We start from the raw sequence: 14,786 nt of genomic DNA on the forward strand, positions 1-14,786 counted from the left end.
TTCACTTAAGTTCAAGGGCAGAGAAAGGAATTAGAAAATAGCATCATTATCTGGAAGGAAACAGAATCCCAGTCACCCAGCTTAGGACCCCTGATAACTCAGAGGCTGACTGTGGCTCTGGGAAACTCAACAGGGGGCACTAAAAGCTATGACACAGTAAATAGGAATAGCCTCTTCATCCTAGGTCTGTGAAAGGATGGATCAAAGGAAAGAGACACTCCACTCGGGAGCCCAGGAAAGGTATCTTAGAGGAGGGACTGGGATAGAGTCTCAGAGTAATATAAACACTGCCAGAAACCCAGCTCCAAGCTTGGAAAGGTTAAAAAACACATGCCCCCCCCAACAAAGGACAAACCCACTCTGTGCCCCAACCTGCTAATCTCTTTGTGTTTCTTCTTGTTGGTCTAACCTAGTCCAAGTCACAGCATGAGGAAGTCCAAATCTGACATGACTAGCTAGCTTCCCAGAGAGCAGAGTCAGGAATGAGGCGGAGAAGGAACATTTGGAAATGACAGTGGGATAGTGGGTAAATGGATGCAGTCACAGGTAACCATAGAGATTGTTTCCAGGTCCCCAAACGTACTGACAGATGTCCTAGCCCTGTGCTCTCAGTTTTTATTTTAATTTTAATTTAATTTAATTTAATTTAATTTTATTTTTTTTATTGCAGTGTGAGAACATCAGTGGGAGAGAGCGGGGAATGGTTTCTTTTTTTCATGGTTTCAGGGGTCTCAGTCTGTTGCCTTGGGGCCTATGGTAAGCAGTGTGTTTTGATGAGAAACATGTGACCAAGGAGGCTATGCCTTTTATGGTGGCTGGGAAGCAAACAGAAAGAAAGGGGGGAGGGGGGAGCGTAGGGTCATTGTGTCCTCATCAAGCATATGGTTCCAGTAATACCAGTCTAGCAAGCACGCCTTTAACATATGATCCTTGGGATTCAAACCAGAAGAGGCGGTCTGTGAATTGTGAGCAACTAGTGCACAGTGTCCTGCAGTCTTCAAGCCACTCGAGATAGTTTATAATATACAACACAATGTAAGTAGCTGTTAGATGCTTGTTCAGAGAATAAGGACAAAACAAGAAGTCTTCACATGGTCAGTGCACATGTAATATTTTTATGTCACAGAGGGCTGAATGTATAACCAACAGCGCTAAACACCATGTGAGTACAGCCTGGCTTCAGGAGGCAATGGGGAACCCAGGAACTTTTAAAGTTTTGTTAAATTAAAATATAGTTACATAACTTCTCCCTTCCCCTTCGTCCCATATACCTACTCCTCTCTTGTAGTTTCTCTAAAAATCATGGCCTCTCTCTCTTCTCTCTCTGTCTATCTGTCTCTGTCTCTGTCTCTGTCTCTGTCTCTCTCTCTCTCTCTCACACACACACACACCACAACCACATACAATTTGCCTAAATATATAAATACAATCTGCTGAGTCTCTTTAGTTTTATGTATATCTGTATGATTTTAGGGCTGACCACTTGGTATTCGATAGTCACTTAGGGGACACACATCCCTGGGGAAGATTATTTCTCCCTCTTGCAACAGTCTTTAGTTGCCTGTTTTTCTTTGTTTTGGGTGGGGCCCTAAGACAGTTTTCCACCTCCTCTTCCACAATGTTCTACAAGCCTTAGTGCAGATGTTGTGTTGTAGATTTATTAAGTGAGGGTGGACACTGCACAGTCACTTGCTCTTTGCATTTTGATTGGTTGTGGTCTTAGTAACGGTCTCCTTCATTTGCAAAAGAATTTTCTTTCATATAAGGGTAAAAGTTATATGTATCTGTGGTTTAAGGACAAATGTTTGAATGGAGCTAGGAATTTTTGCTGGCTTGGTTTAGTAAAGTAGTGAGTGTAGTTCTCTCCTAAGATTCCCGGTGTCAGGAGTCCTGAGGAGTTGCCTGGGTTTCCTGTACCAGGCATGATTTCTCTCTCTTAATTAGGCCTTAGGTGTATTTAGACAGCTGTTGGTCAAGTCCAAGATATATGAGCCACTGTTGTACCCTAAGGGTGATCTTGCTGTCCTGATCATTGCTGTGGTTCATGGGATCCTAGCCAGGTAGGACTATTGCTTGCTTCCTTCTTTAGAAGTCTATATGTTGCCGTCTGCTATCGTGAAAGCTATAATTTTTAGGAAGAATGCTTTTAAGTTTAATCCAGCTTGGCTCCTCCATTAAAAAAAAAATGTCGAAACTGTCACAATATATAAAGAGTTAGTGTCTGTGAAGGGAATTTTGATGTAAAATTAATCAAGACCAAATTGTCCATATTTCCTGCAGGCTTGTAGCCATGAAGCTTGGGGCTGAGGGATTCCTAATCATGACACCCCTCCAAGTGTGAGAATGCCCCTAGCTTTATATTGACTTTGCCTTGTGCTGTGTGAGCTCACCACTAATGCCCTGTACTAAAGAATACAGTCTTGTCCAACAGTTACTTGTTATATTGCACAGGAATAAGCCCAACTTTCTGGGACTGATTCAGCCTGGGTCAATGTTAAAACCCCATTAAACTGCTAGCAAATAGGGAGGTGGAGATTCTGATTTTTTTTTTTTTTTTTTGGGATTGGGAACAGGCTACACTTCCATGGTGGGTGTGTGAGAAAGCAAGGGCTATTTCTAATAGCAACCACCCTGGCAGGAACAGAGGAGGAGTGGGGGAGTCTCCTCTTCCTGTAACTGACTGCTCTGTTTTATGTGGGAAAGTCTTCACAGGCTGTTCTGTGCTGGGAGGTTGCGAGTTGGGGCCTACGGCCGTCAGAATGTGGCAGTCTCAGTTAGATGTTTGCAAAGCATCTCTGTTGAGAAATACAGAACACCATATGCAAGATTGGATCAGCTCTACCCTGACCATGCCTGGAGCAAGGACCAGGCAAAGGAGAATATGATGACAGGCACATTTTATTTAACTCAACATAAGCAAAACCTTTCACCCAGAGTTTCCCAACAAAGGAATAGGCTCTTGTAAAAGGCAAGCTCCCCATTCTTACATGAGCCCAAGTAGATGTCTGCTGGCTGCTTTTTTATGGCTGATGTTTTAGAAGGCATTCCTACACAGAGACCAGGACAGAAGGTGGATTTGGTTAGAGCACAACTTGTCCCTTAAAAGGACTGCAATTCACGTCAAAGTCCACAGAACCTTTAGTTCGTCAGCATTACTTTATTTGGAGGTAGTGGGTCACTAGGATAAAATGTAGGGGTTGGTTTTCTCTTTTGTTTTGTTGGAATAAATTCTCACTCTGTAGCTATGGTTGGTTCCAAACTCCCTAGATAGACCAGGCTGTCATCCAACTCACAGAGCTCAACCTGCCTCTACCTCACAAGCACTGGGATTAAAGGTGTGCACCATCATGTCCAGCCTAGGATGTTTCCTTTAAGGTGAGTCCCAATACAATGTAACCAGGATCTTTATAAGATGAGGAAATTGGAGCACAGACAAGCACAGGGAGAAGATGGCCATCAAACACTAGGCGAGAGGCTTCTGTGATGGCTAGCCTTGACTGTCCACTAGGCACCTGCAACACAAACATCTTATCCACAAGGGCCTTTTCAAAGAGAGATAACTAGCCAGAGGAGACTCATCTTGAATGTGGGTACCATTCCATATACTAAGGACTCAACCTGAATACAAAGGAGAAAGAGAGTTAGCCAGTGTATCCAACTCTCTGCTGTCTGCTGTCTGCTGTCTGCCGTGGACCCCGTGTGACCAGCTGCCTCATCCTGAAGTTATCCTAGCTCCCTCACCATGATGGACCGTACTCTCAGACTGTGAGACAAAATAAACCCTTCTTCCCTTGGTTTGCTTTGCCAGGTCTTTTGTCACCGCCATGAGTAATGTAAGCAGTATAGCCTCAGAGATGCCAACCATTTTGATGTCTGATTCAGGTCTAGAAAGCCACTAGAACAGCGACATAATAAATTTCGGTTGTATAAGCCACCAGTCTGGCTTTTATACTTGTAATATTTTGAGCTTTCTATTTGATTTGAAAAAAAAATTAAAAGTTGATTCCCTGGAGTCCAGGATAACAGTAAGGATAACAAACCTTGGCTTTTAATATTGAAGCAGGAGCCTTGGGTTGCAGCTGCATATTACTTAGCTTCTCCAATAATTGAAATAAGAGGCTACTACCAAGAGGAAATCACTGGCAGGATTTATTCATTCATTAATGATACCTGTTATGGGCTTTCTGTATGCCAAGAGCATCAAACTAAAAGCCACAGGGAGTCAGCTGGCCCATTTGCAAAATGTGAAGCTGTTGCATCTGCCAGCTAGCATCCTGAAACAGAAGGGCAGGCCAGAGCATCCAGGAAGGTAGCTACTATATACTCGGGTATTAAGATGTAGAGGACATTGGACTTTCCCTGCAACCTTATAACTAAAATTAATGAGCAGAAGTTTCTGAAGCTGATTTTAGATCAATTTTTGGAGGACTTGTCAAATTTTCAAGGTCTACAGAACTGAAATTGTCTTCCATTAAGAGTGAGTACATTTGTAAACAATAGTGTTTCGTTTTGGTGGGGATGTTCTTCAGGGTCAGGTGTCATGAGAAAAAGAATGACAAGAGCTTTCCAATATGGCCCCTCTGTAGTGTTGGAGGACAACTAATTTTGCAATGGGGTGATAGAAAGGTGGGTGTAGGGAGATCTGTTAGGACGTCATAGAAATAACTTAGTACTATAGGTCTTTGTGTGGCTATTTCGGGAGAGAAAAGAAAGAACAAGTCACAGTTCAGACAGAGACTGTTCTGTCCTTTCTGGACATTCATTCTGCTAGTAGCTTCTCTGTGAAACCTGACTGTATGGACTCATTGACTTATGTCCTCCCTGGAATGTGGCCTTCTCTCAAAGTTCACACCCCCCCACCCCGTAAATTCTCCCCTTTTCACATTCATACTAAGCCCAGGCTTTGGGGTAGCCACAGTTGCAACCTGAACCCCTTGAACAACCACAGTCACTCTTCTGCCCTGTGCCCCATCATCAAGAGGCTTTTCATGAAGTGTCTTTGCTGAGTGGCTTCAGTTGATCTCGTCATCCATTTTCTTTCTTGCTCTTCCTGATCCACACAAACTGCATGGTAGGGTTGGGTCAATGGCAAATTGCACCCTGGTGTTTGGTTAGTGAGAAATTTTCTACAGGGTGGTGCATTTTAACATGTGTATTGCAGTGAATAGGATGCTGTTTTGTGTGTGGCCAAGAGGAGCCAAACTTCCCCAACCTCTTGGGGTTTTCCCTAAAATTCCATCAACAGCAAGGATTTCGAGAGTGAGACTCAGTTTGGAAATCTCTGTCACACACAAAGGGACATAGAGAATCTGGAATAAAGAAAATCTCCTGATTTTAATTGTGGGGTTAATAAAAAAAAAAAAACCCTCAGATTCTTTCTCAGTCCTTCTACAAACCTCAAGTAACCTGAGTTTGGCCAATTCCATGCACTGTGGCATCACAACATAACATAAATGGAGTATTGGCACCATTCCATTTAGCTTAATAAGTCTGCACGACTAACAAGGTAGTGTGGGTTGGTGTCTAAAAACATCTATTCTGCTGCCTAAATTATTCAGGTAATCTGTCTGTAATTGAATCAGCTGGATAGTGGCCAAGTCTCCACTTCTCTTTGTATTATGCAGGGCCACGAATGAATGTTAATAGGGTGTGGGTAGGGCTTCAAATTCCATCCTCACAAAGATGCTCTAGGACATAGCCTCTCATAAAAATGTCTGAAGCCCATAGGAGTCTGCAGGGAAATTCTTTTTCTGATGGCTCTCTGATCTGAGATCCAGACAACCTGTGCACCTCAAAGCGTCAAAGCACAGGGGCTTTGATAGGAGTTAACTCTAGAAAGTAAGGCAGGACTAAATTGTGTGAATCCAAAATTGTTTTCTTCCCAGTGTTGGGTGTATTGTTTCCAAGATAGTCTCATCAAAATCAGATGCATAGCCAAGCTCCAAATCTACCACCCAATGTGAAGAAAAGATGTTCTGCCAAGTGTAATGATATATAGGGGCTGACATATTAGTACCTGCATTCAGAGAGGGTGGCAAGGAAGAACTGAAAACAGCTAGAAACAGCAGGTGTCAAGGAATGGGTAAAATAAAAACACTGAGAATCATTTAGGGGGCAGAGGCTAGAGTGGATATTTGAGACTGAATTGTTTCTGATGTCTAGAGAGAAGCCAAAATGAAGCTCTGGCTAGCAAAGCCCAGCGCTGGTGCAGCATGGAGCTCTGCTGGAACATGGAGTCACGGAGTCCCAGACCTGACAGTGTCCCCTGAGTGCCAGGTCAGCAGCAGGGATAGAGGGTTCCAAGTAACTCTGGAAAATGAGCTATAGTTCTGTCCACTTTATGATTCCAGGTCTGCTCTTTTTTTTTTTCTCAGCAGACTAGTAATTGGGAAGAGAATGGTTATGAACCTCGGAAGACTCAGAAGAGCTGGTGTGGCCACTACTGAAGAGTAAAGATTAACGGTGCCATCTTTCTGGAAGAACCTTCCATGCAATAAGCCATTGCCAGGAGCTTTGACCTGGAGATGTTTGTTGTTGTTGTTGTTGCTGCTGCTGTTGTTATTCTCTGTTTGTTTTTATTTTTTACTTTCCTTAGTTTGCATGGGTGAAGGGCAGATACAGAGGGGTGGGGAGATGAGTGGGGTTGGGGTGCATGATGTGAAATTCACAGAGAATCAATAAAAAAGGGAAGCTTTGGCCTGGAGAGAGTTCGGTTTTCAGGCAAATTTGAGTATAGAAGCAGAGAAATGGCCTCTTCTTTTTACTTATTCATTTTACATCCCATTCACTGACCTCCCTGCCAGTCACCCACTTCTACCATCCTTCTCCCATCCCTCTCTCTTTCTCCTCTGAGAAGATGGGGACCCCTGGGTATCCCTCTACCCTGGCACTTCAAGTCTCTGTGAGGCTAGGCTCATCCTCCCCCACTGAGGCCAGACAAGGCAGCCCAACTAGAAGAATGTATTCCACATACTGGCAACAGCTTTTGGGATAGCCCCCCATTTATGTGAGTTATTCAGGACTCACATAAAGATCAAGCTGCACACCTGCTACACGTGTTTAGGGAGGCCTAGGTCCAGCTCATGGATGCTCTTTGGTTGGAGGTTCAGACTCTGAGAGCCCCAAGGGTTTAGGTTAGTTGACTTTGTTGGTCTTCCTCTGTAGTTTCTATTCCCTTTGGGGCCACAAACCTTCCTCTTATTCTTCCATAAGAGTCCCCAAGCTCTATCTACTATTTTGCTGTGGGTGTCTACATCTGTCTGAGTCAGCTGCTGGGTGGAGCCTCTCAGAGGACAACATGCTCCTGTCTGCAAGCATAACAGAGTATCATTAATAGTGTTGCCCATGAGGTGGGTCTTTGTAAATACCGATCCTGCTTGAATGGGGTTCATGTTGGCTTCAGGAGTAGAAGGTGAAAGGGCCACACAGATGAGTGAGAACAAAGTACACTTCACTGGAGAGAGGCTTGGCTAGAGAAGCCTACCATTCCCTGTAAAGTCACTGTACCGATATCTTATGCTTTACTCACCATTGAAACACCAGCTTTTCTCTCCAAACAAATCACCCAGGGAAAAATGATAGAGTTCTGAACACACCAAACAATCTTTCCCTTTCTTTCATTAAGAAATATATAAATAAATAACAGAAATCAAGAGGCAGATGAGTGATTTTTACATACATTTGCTCTCAATGTTAAAACGTTTTTCTAGAATGTGGCTTTGAATTCCTTTTTATACATAGAGCAGTTTTTAATGGATAGCATTTTAGACCTGATAAGCTAAAAGAATTACCTTCTCTATACTTTAACAATCCCATGGATGATGTGGAAAAGCTCCAACGTGGCGTTTGGAAGGTTTGAGCTGAAAATTTGAAGGTCAAATTTCACTCAGAATCCTCAAGACTGGATATCCTCTTTGAATGTTAAAAGTAAAAATGAAGAAGGAAAAAAGGTGAACTGGATTTGTTCTGAGTTGAGGACCGTGCTGCATCCATTCTCTCAGAAATATTTTCAAGGTCAGTTTGACCAGACATCAATCCAGGCACTGCTATATACTCGCTTATTGAATTACCTCCTTTGATTTTCAAACCATGTCAGATTCAGTGGAAGGAGTGACTTGAGATTCCATCAGTAAGTCAATCACGTTCCAGAGAAGCATGCATCCACACACAAGTTTCCTGGTAAATAACATGGAGATATAGTGATACCTTATCTGAGAGGAGAGTATTCCAAGACTTCTAGTGGACACCTGAACCATGGATAGTACCAATTCATGTATGCAGACATAAAAATATATGCTTTGTTTTTTCCTACGTTCACAGACATATGTAAAATTTAGTTTATAACCTATCAATGCTTAACAATAACAGCTGATAATAAAGTAAAACAACTGTGAAAATATACTGGGGCATGAATCAATTAAATATGTAATAGATGATTTCTATCTAATTCCCCTGAAAAGGGCAACTTATCCTGCCAAGACTTACCCCATTATCTTCTAAAGGAAGGAATCGTGTCTCTAAGGAAATCACTTTTATGTACAGGCCTGGGACCATTCACAATATCAGAGCTACAAATGATCTCTGTGGTGTTAGAAGAATGGATCTAAATTTATTTTGAAAATAAATGGTGAAGACAAACAGAGAACTCAATATAGAAGCATGTTGATTTAGGTATATTGTGTATGAAGTCTCATAGAAAATAAGAATAACCAGGTCTTTTTTCATCTCACTTTTTTTAATGTTAGAGACAGCACAGCAAAGTCATCACTTTCAAAGTCATGCAAGTGTCTTGTTAGTAGTGGGATGATACCAAACCTATTTTTCTCAAAAATAACTAAATAAAAAATAAACCAAAGCAAATGTTGGTGTACACAACAGTCACATTCCACCTCCATCCATCCATTCTGTTTTAAGAGTGCAGGGTGGGGTGCATAAAGTAGTAAATAAAATGGACATATTGTTCTTGTCCTCTTTAAACAGCTGGAGGCTATATTCTTAACAAGATGACAATAGGAAATTTTCTACTATCGTGAGAGTGATCGTAGTCATTCTCCAGGACACCAACTACCTTGAGTCAGTGTTAGAAGCTTTTAGAGCTAAAAGCATGATGAGAGACAGCATCCTTAAGTTCCACTTAATATACACAGCACACACACACACACACACACACACACACCACACCATACACAAATAACACTCACACATAAGCAACACACATACACAAAATATGTAGGACATACACAAAACATTCACACTCATACAGGTACACACACATCTACAGACAGCTTACATTCAAATCACACACACAAGCATACACACATGACACACACACATATACAAATCATGAGCACCTTTAGGCCTTGTGGTGCTTTGAATGAGAATGCTTTCCATGGGTGTATACATTTGAATACTTGGTTCCTAGATGGTGGAGCTGTTTGGGAAGGATTAAAAGGTGTGGCCTTGTTGGAGGAGGTTTGTCACTAGGGGTGGGCTTTGAGGTTTCAAGAGCCAATCTCAGTTAGCTTTCTTTCTTTCTTTCTTTTTTTTTTTTTTTTTTTTTTTTTTTTTTTTTTTTGGTTTTTCGAGACAGGGTTTCTCTATGTAGTCCTGGAACTCACTTTGTAGACCAGGCTGGCCTTGAACTCAGAAATCCGCCTGCCTCTGCCTCCCAAGTGCTGGGATTAAAGGCATGCGTCACCACCACCCAGCTTCAGTTAGCTTTCACTAATTCCTTCTTGTGAATCAGCTGTAAGTTCTCAGCTTCTGCTCCAGTACCATGCCTGCACTTCTGCTGCCACGCTCTCTGCTCTATTTCTTAGCAATATTTATAATAATAATGATAGTAATAATAATAACAACAGTAATAATTCTGGTGGTTTAAATATGCTTTGCCCATGGGAAGTTGCACTATTAGGTGATGTGGCCTTGTTAAAATAGGTGTGGCCTTGTTGGAAGAAGTGTGTCATTGTATAGGTTTTGAGGCTTCTCATGGTCAAGCTTCACCCAGTGCAGAAGAGACCCTCCTCCTGGCTGCCCGTGGATGACAGTCTCCTTCTGCCTGCCTTTGGATCAAAATGTAGAACTCTAGGCTTCCCTAGTACCATTTCTGCCCTGCTTCCCATGATGAGGATAATGGATGAACCTCTGAAACTGCAAGCCAGCGCCAATTAAATGTTTGGGAACTGAACTTGTTTGACTGCATCTAAGTGGTAAAAGGTTATGATGTCACAATTACTGTTTATACAGCCACATGCCACATAACAGCGGGACAAGTTTTGCGAAACTCAGGGCTCAGCTCTTTCGTTGTACCTTGAACACCATACCAAGGTGTCCCAAACCTACTCTTCATGTGGTCCGATGCAACCAAGAGACAAAGTAACACAACACGTGTGAGGCAGCTGTCAGTACGGCACAGCATCTGGCTTTGTTTTGTATTTAGAGAGAGCACACCGAACGTAGATGAAGTTCAGTATAGTAAGCACATCACCAGTGCTGTTGTCATCTGCTGCCATTCTCCAGGAGGATGCTCTGCACAGGATTGCAGGTGCTCTATTTTGATGGGAGGCACAGCCAATTTGCTTTCACCAGCATCAGCACTGATAATGCAGGAACGGCTTGTTAAGATGCCACTGGAGTATAGCAACATTACAGATGAATCCGTTATAGTTTCATGAGGACGCTGTAGTACATCACCCACCCTAATGATGTTCTGCAGCATAAGCTTGGATGTAAGTGTTTGAACCACTATATACACACATTATAGATTTGTGGACACATACACAGAGAAACACACACAGACACACACAGACACACACACACACACACACACACACACACACACACACACACACACACAGAGGCAATATAAGCTGTCAGGGTATACCAGGCTAGCTCCTGACTCAGATAGAGATGAGATCTGGACAGCCCCCCACCCCCTCTCGAAAGGCAATGATGGTAAATTTAGGTCTGTAAGGAGTCTGAGTTAGGGGGAAGATGTGACACTGGCCATTCTTGCACAGACAAAGCTAAGGTCAGGACTAAGTTCTTAGAGCAATTGTAGACCTCATAAAACAGTTTGGCTTTATTGAAGGCACAGTGGAAATTCTGAGGATTGAGGCAGAGGCAGAGTCAGCCAGAGCTAGGGCACATCCGGGTCATTGATGGCTGGAGTGTGGGAGCGTGTTCAGGAAAGCCCCACATTTCTGTCTTGAGTGAAAATTCGAGTGACTTCTGTTTTCACACACTAAATTGCTTTCGCACATGCACTTCTTATTACGTAAGACACTTTGAGCAGTATGACTACCCTGGCTTATTATGAGGGACTGAGAGTGAGTGTTCCATGAAAGTAGTTCCCGTGTTCTACCAGGAAACAGGAGTTTAATTTCATCTTTACAGCATTTGTAGAATTAATTTAATAGCAACATACTAATTTATTTTCCATTACTGGGAGACACTCTACCCGATGTTAAGACTGACTTGAATGCAGTCTGAATAAGCACACATGGACACAGCCTCTGTCACTACTGTATCTAGGATGTTTCTGGGGGGAAAAAAAACCCAAAGCAAATTAAAATCAAAACATCTATCTAAACAAACTAATTTTTTCCCACAGACCAAACAAATCATGTTAGGTAATTTTATTAACATTTAATGTGATTTATTGAATAAGGCAGTTAAAATGTACCTATGAAAATATATCATAACCATCTAGTTACAGTAATAATGACATCATCACAAAAGGTACGGAAGTTGGAGTTTTCTATTTTTTTTTTTTTTGAGGCTTAAATTCTTCGATAGCCATTCCTCTTTCTTCCTTGAGGAACAGTGACAAAATTGCAAGAATTTCAGGGTACGGGGGTTCGTGTTGCGTGCTCTGGGGAGTGATGTGCAGCATTGGGGTTCACTGCCACACCTGCCACTTCATCTTTATTTTTTCTTGTTGGTTGTTTCCATGGTGAGAATATTTAAGACCTGCCCCCCTCAGTTTCATGTATGTGGGACAGCATGGTGACTATAGTCACCCATTGCACTGTACATCTCTGGAGTTTAGGGGTCACACCTCCCCGAGGGTCCCCTTGATCAACACTTTTCATTTCCTACCCACAGTCCTTGGAACTCACCATTATTTTTATTCTTCGAAGTTTATCATAAAAAAAAACCCCAAGCATTTCAATATCATATGTAGTTTCAAGTTAAAAGGGAACAGAAGTTTTTAATAAACAGTAATTCCTCCCACAGAGGAATTTTTAAGGTATTTACAGATCTTAGGTATAGTTAATTAGTTTCGGAATTGCTAATAACACATTTTGTCAAAACTACTAAAATGTAGCCATGATTTTATTAAATGAACATATTGGGCTCTAAAAAATTAAAAATTAATTTTTGTAATCCTGCTTGGGAAATTACATATCTTCCAGGGACTCAGCGAACATGGTGCCTGTGAGGGGATTTGCCAAGTGTATTAAAATTGTTTTCTATAAATAATTTTCAAGTGTGCTGAAAGTTTTCTACGTATTGAATTGAACAGCTGACAAGTTGACATAATAATATGTTTGTAGACATTTAATGAAATGTTTGAGAACGTTATTTTGGCTGCTTTTGTTTTGATTGGCTTGAAATTATAGCTTTGCAACCAACAGCTAAAGGTTTAGTAGACTCACACTCACATAACTTTGCCTCTGCTGTCGTGGCTTTGGGTAGTTGATAGCTCTTGGTACCTCCACTTTACTATCTTTAAAACGGGGCTACAACTAGTTAATCCTTCATCTGTGTTTTTGAAATCCATAAGCTTGAAAGAGTTTTTAGGCAGAAGTTAGCCCATTCCAAGGAGCTCTGGATTCTCTTTGTTTATCTCAGGGATCATGTTAGGTTAATTTTTTTTACCCCATTATATAGAATCCACAGTTTGCACCAACTTCTGCTAGGGGTTCAGAAACTGTGTGTTATATGTATCATGTTTCTATTTTTAAAATCACAAACAATCTGAATTATGAGACATAGCTTGCTGCAAGAAATGCCCAATAAGAGACTGTGAACCTACCACACCTCCCTCATGGGCTGGAAGAGAATGAAAACAGGAAACACTGGGGAAGGGCCCTGTGCTCAGTGAGAGATCGAGGATGGAGTCCAGCAAGTCCGAGGCTGGGTATGGTCTAAAGTCTACCTGAATGACTTCACAGAGGAGCCTTTATGATCTAGTTGCCCCTTATGGTCCCCCATTTATTACTGTCACATTGGCTGTTACGTACCAGCACCTGGGCTTTGGGGAGGACACAGTCACGTTGTAAGAGGAGATGTTTGCTGACCTTGTTCCAGAGCTAGCCTCTTCAGTTCTTTACTCCCACCAACGCTGATGCTTTCAAAGTTAGTGTAGGGGGAGCTCCCGCTTCTCATACCCCTTCTCAGAGGAGAAGGGAAGGGTGGGATGGGGGCGTGATCTGTGTCGGGGGTACTAAGAGGAAGGGGGCTAATATTGGAGTGTAAAGTGAATAAATTAATTTATTAAAAGATAAAATTAGCAAAAGCCACTCCTCATTTTAACACCCAGACCAGGAACATGACTATATATTTAATTTTCTATGTCAGAATGAGTTCAAGACATTAACATGTATATAGGATACAGGACAACCAGCTTTCTTGAGAAAGGACTCCAGGGACAGCATTATTCTGTCACTATGAGTAATCCCTAAATGACAAATTCCCTTAGGGAGTTTGATAAGAAAAAAAAAATCCTTGTCTGGATTCATGTCTTGCTCACCAGATTCTACCTGCTTTATTACCTCTTAATGATCTAAATCTACCAGACAGCCATGCTCAGGATCTTTGTACAACTGATACCCATCATTGGAATGATTTGCTTTCAGGTGCCTGCAGGTCCCTCATTGTAAAGCTTTACTTTGATGGTATTTTCTTGGTGATATTTCCCTCTGTCATCCCATTTAGCCTTGAACTACCCAGTAATTCTAATCCCCTTGGCGGCTTCATTCTCCTTTAAGCCACCAAAAGCACAATTTTACCTGCTGTGTATGTCCTTCGTCAATATCCCCAGATTTCCATCATTTAATTTAAGATTTATGATGGCATAAAAGTATATCCCTATAATCATTCTAATTTTCACTTTTAGTATTCAATAATTGCATGAAATAGTCAACATTTTATTATACAGTGGACTTCATCTCTTTAGACATTGGCTGAGGGCTGTTCCCAGAGGGATCAGCAATCAGGAACTTCTGATCTTCTTTGAGGGGAGGCAAGATGGACTGGGGCAGTCAGAACAGGCTTTGGAGTGAATGTCCAGGAGCTCCCAGGCCAGGGTCCAGAGAGTGGGGACGATACAGATATTGGATGGAGCCTCTCTGCGGCCTGTCTGATCACTGGGCAATGAGTCCAGTGCCCAAGAAGCAGAGCTGTGTTTATCTGGTTGCTGAGGACAGAAACAGGATTCCTGACTGGATGAGCCATTCAAGCAAAAGGTGTTTTTGAGGGTTGCAAGTGAGCGAGCGAGGCATTTCTGGCTCACTGGGAGGTGCTGTGGGTTCCTCCCTCCAGAGAACTACAGTCTCCCTAAGAAAGCTCTAAAATATAAAGGAAAGTAGGCACGAAATTATGCAACGTCTTCCTTAGGATGGCAGGGCCTGTGCCTCATGCTAGCTACCCTCTTAGATTTTATGGACTCCAGTACAACTCAGGGTGTGGTGATGAAATTACAAAGACTGTTGCACATCATCAGAAGGCTGCAGTGCCCCAGAAGGCTCCACCTGGAGCCCTGTCTCAAAGACTTCAGTAGA

At 42.1% G+C, this 14,786-nt stretch overlaps 1 long non-coding RNA gene across 1 annotated transcript; it reads left to right on the forward strand.

The window, feature by feature from the left end:
- Positions 1-1,035: 1,035 nt before the first annotated feature.
- On the forward strand, positions 1,036-6,610 carry LOC143434777 (uncharacterized). Its single transcript, XR_013104534.1, has 3 exons — positions 1,036-1,162; positions 6,163-6,276; positions 6,378-6,610. It is a non-coding gene; the product is annotated as an uncharacterized LOC143434777 (long non-coding RNA).
- Positions 6,611-14,786: the final 8,176 nt, after the last annotated feature.

This window comes from Arvicanthis niloticus, chromosome 17, assembly GCF_011762505.2.
Source record: "Arvicanthis niloticus isolate mArvNil1 chromosome 17, mArvNil1.pat.X, whole genome shotgun sequence".
Lineage (NCBI taxonomy): Eukaryota > Metazoa > Chordata > Mammalia > Rodentia > Muridae > Arvicanthis > Arvicanthis niloticus.